A 4596-nucleotide genomic window follows, 5' to 3' on the forward strand; every position below is an offset into this window, starting at 1 on the left:
GCTGATTCTTCTTCTGGAAATGTTTTGTCTATGTACGCCAGGGCTTGAGTCCTGCAGAAACACATGGCAACGGAGTTCCTGCACTTTTTCCAAATCCAGAAATGCTGATTTGGTTGGCAAGAATGTTGAAGTTACCACACTTTTTCTCAGAACTAATAAGTTTATATACATTGAACTTTATCTGTATAAACCCACCTATGTCTATCAGCCATTGTCTCAACCTCCAGAGGATAGTTATGACCAGGCCCGTCGCTACCGGACCGGCAAACCAAGCAATTGCTTGGGGCCCCGAGCTGGCTGGGGGGCCCCGAGCAGAGCCGGTGCTTGCCCGTCCTGTAGCGACGGGGCACTTCGGGGGGCCCGCACATTTCACCAAAATTACATTTTTGGGGGGCGCGGGCCCCTTAAGAAACAAAGCAGGGCCGGCACCGGACAGGTCAGGGAATGATTGGAGTAGAGACGTCACGTGCCCCGTGCAGGCACGCACGTCTACGCCAATCACCTGACCTGTCCCTGCTTGCGTCCCTGCGGGAACCTCCAGCATCCTCCGTGCAGTGACAGGAGCAGCAGCAGACTCCCGCCTCTGCAATGATCCCCGGCAGGGTAAGTAAACTGGTGCGGGGGGCCCGGGGGGGGGGGGATTGTATGGTTGTCAGGGGACTGCAATGGTGATGAGAGGTGTGTGTGTGTGTGTGGGGGGGGTGTCATGGGGTCATGAGAGATGCAGGGGGGTGTTATGGGGGTCATGAGAGATACAGGAGGTGTTATGGGGGTCATGAGAGATGCAGGGGGGTGTTATGGGGGTCATGAGAGATGCAGGGGGGTGTTATGGGGGTCATGAGAGATGCAGGGGGTGTTATGGGGGTCATGAGAGATGCAGGGGGGTGTTATGGGGATCATGAGAGATGCAGTGGGGTGTTATGGGGGTCATGAGAGATGCAGGAGGGGTGTTATGGGGGTCATGAGAGATGCAGGGGGTGTTATGGGGGTCATGAGAGATGCAGGAGGGGTGTTATGGGGATCATGAGAGATGCAGGGGGGTGTTATGGGGGTCATGAGAGGTGCCCCCCCCCTGCACCTCTCCTCATCACCCCCCCCCCCCCGGTTATAGTAATGATGAGGAGAGGTTTGGCGGGGGGTTATGGGGATGATGAGGACACAGAGGATAAGAGGGGGTGTATATGTATATATGATGTGTATGCATGTGTGGCAGTATTGTATTCAGTGGATACAGTGTGGAGCAGCATTATATTCAGGGTACAGTGTGTGGCAGCATTATATTCAGGGTACAGTGTGTGGCAGTATTATATTCAGGGGTACAGTGTGTGGAAGCATTATATTCAGGGTACAGTGTGTGGCAGTATTATATTCAGGGTACAGTGTGTGGCAGTATTATATTCAGGGGTACAGTGTATGGAAGCATTATATTCAGTGGATACAGTGTGGAGCAGCATTATAGTCAGGGTACAGTGTGTGGCAACATTTTATTCAGGGTACAGTGTGTGGAAGCATTATATTCAGGGTACAGTGTGTGGCAGTATTATATTCAGGGTACAGTGTGTGGCAGCATTATAGTCAGGGTACAGTGTGTGGCAGCATTATATTCAGGGTACAGTGTGTGGTAGTCTTATATTCAAGGTACAGTGTGAGGAAGCATTATATTCAGGGTACAGTGTGTGGCAGCATTATATTCAGGGTACAGTGTGTGGCAGTATTATATTCAGGGGGTACAATGTGTGGCAGGATTATATTCAGGGTACAGTGTGGGGCAGTATTATATTCAGGGGTACAGTGTGTGGAAGCATTATATTCAGGGTACAGTGTGGCAGTATTATATTCAGGGTACAGTGTGTGGCAGCATTATAGTCAGGGTACAGTGTGTGGCAGCATTATAGTCAGGGTACAGTGTGTGGCAGCATTATATTCAGGGTACAGTGTGTGGCAGTATTATATTCAAGGTACAGTGTGAGGCAGCATTATATTCAGGGTACAGTGTGTGGCAGTATTATATTCAGGGTACAGTGTGTGGCAGTATTATATTCAAGGTACAGTGTGAGGCAGCATTATATTCAGGGTACAGTGTGGGGCAGTATATTATTTAGAGTACACTTTCTGGCAAGGTTATAATGATTACTGTCTTCATGCAGAGGATGAGGATCTGCTGACAGTGAGGAGCCAATGATGCCTGGATGTCAGATTCTGCAAAGAAGATGGAGCTGGAGGAAGACCTGGTCTCTGGACCAGATGAAGAAGAAAAGATAACAGAGAAGATATCACTCAAGTCAGAAGACGTCACTCAGGTCACTGATATCATTGTGTATTCTCCTGACTGTCCCATCAGAGCTGTAGTAACTTGTAAGTTCTGCAGTGATGATGGGTAAAACTGTGTCCAATCTGTGTCTCTTCAGCTGTTACAAAACTACAACTCCCATTGCCAGAGGCTCTCCAGAATGATGGGAGTTTTAGCTTTCCAACAGCTGGAGAACCACTTTAACCGAGGTGATCGGTGGGGGTCTCAGCAGTCAAACCCCCACCAAAAAAAATGGCCCTGGGGGGGGGGGGGTCTGGACAGCGGGTATGGGTAGGGAACACTGCTGCACCTAATGTGGGGGGAACACTGCCTACCTAATGTGGGGGGAACACTGCCTACCTAATGTGGGGGAACTCTGCTGCACCTAATGTGGGGGGAACACTGCTGCACCTAATGTGCGTCGTATTGACGTTCGCTCACGTTGCACTCCCAGAATTCAAGGGCCGGCGTTACTATGTCCCGACGCCGGCCCTAGAGCGTGACGTGCGTCAACATCAAAGGGGGGTGGGCCTCCATGTCCATTTTGCTTGGGGCCCCCAAATTCCTTCAAAGGGCCATGATTATGACGGCACTGTAGAGTTAGGACGGGTGCAAGGGACAGGGTAAATCCAGTAGAAGAAAAGGAATCCTGGCACAGCAATTTCTTGCTGAAGGTAAAGATTTTTATTCAAGCATGTATTACATAGGTGAACGCAGTATGCGTTGCGGCCATTCCAGCCTTTATCAACTGCATAGTAATAGTACAGACTGATGTGCTATTTATGCGCCAAACACTCAATAATTACGTCATCAGTGATCCCAGACCGCCTCGCCCGTGTCGTTGTGCTCTTACAAATTTCCTGGTACGGGGGTTCACGTTCAGGATTTTTTCAGGATAACCCCGTTGTCTGAACTTTTCATTCAACTCCTGTATACGTTGCTCTCTGAAAAAATCCTGAACGTGAACCCCTGTACCAGGAATGAGGAGGGAACTAAATCGAAAGAAGTTATAAAATGTATCCCCTTTGTCATAACTTTTCACCCGTTGAGCCATAAGATTGATAAAATTGTTAAAGAACATTGGCACATCCTGGGTAGATCGTACCCAGATGTGGCGGAATTTACCAATGCTCCACTAATCTGTAATAAAAGGGCTCTCAATATTAAAGAAAAACTGATCAAAGCAGACATCGGGAGTATGAAGAAAACACGTCAGTCCTTTATGAGCACTCAGAAAAAAAGGCACATATCCCTGTTTAAGTTGCACTCAATGCAGTAATGTTATGAAGAATAATAAAATTACTCACCCATACTCCGGCAAATCCTTTCCAATAAGTGTTTTTTTTACATGTCAATCCAGGAATGTCGTATACCTTATCAAATGCCCGTGCGGTCTCCTATACATTGGGGAGACTACATAGCGTGTAGGGGACCGCATTAATAGGCATAAATCCAGTATAATGTAAAAATGTACAGTGTAAAAATTTACTGCTGCCGATACCGAACCATTTTCATGTTAAAAATCATAACATCGCTCTTCTACAATATCAAGTAATTGACGAGGTAATTCCCCCACGAAGGGGCGGTAACATAAAAAAACTTTTTAGCCCGCAAGGAGGCTTATTGGATCCATAAACTTGGTACACTGGAACCTCGTGGTCTAAACCGCGACTATGAACTATCTAGTCTTTTATATTGAATATAATTACCATATAGCCAATTATGTAACTTTTCTTCTTTCCATAGTTGCAACGTCCGGTCTGAAGTAACCACCCCCGATACTACGGGCTTGTCTCTGTTCATAAATTTGTGAGAGCACAACATTACGGGGGGAGGCGGTCTGGGATCACTGATGACGTAATTATTAAGTGTTTGGCGCATAAATAGCACGTCAGTCTATACTATTACTATGCAGTTGATAAAGGCTGGAATGGCCACAAGGCGTGCTGTTTCACGTATATAATACATGCTTGAATAAAAAGCTTTATCTTCATCAAGAAATTGGTGTGCCAGGATTCCTTTTCTTTTATTGTCTCAACCTCGACCACCCAATCTCTCTGCGTTTCCCCTCTCCTTGGTGCAGCAAGTCAGTCAGTTATCAGCTTGGGGGCCACCATGCTGTGGGATGAGGACCTTCTGGAGTTGTTCGGCAGCCTTCTGGTCTTCCTGCTTCTATTCACCCACAGCTCTTCTGCACCCTGACCAGCAGCTTCTACCTATAGTTTGTCCTCTTCAGGATCAAGCCCATCCCAGAGTCCCAGGCAGAGCATGTGCTGTATACAATGCCTCCAAGAACACTCTGACAG

This window comes from Hyla sarda, chromosome 3 (assembly GCF_029499605.1).
Source record: "Hyla sarda isolate aHylSar1 chromosome 3, aHylSar1.hap1, whole genome shotgun sequence".
Taxonomy (NCBI): Eukaryota; Metazoa; Chordata; class Amphibia; order Anura; family Hylidae; genus Hyla; species Hyla sarda.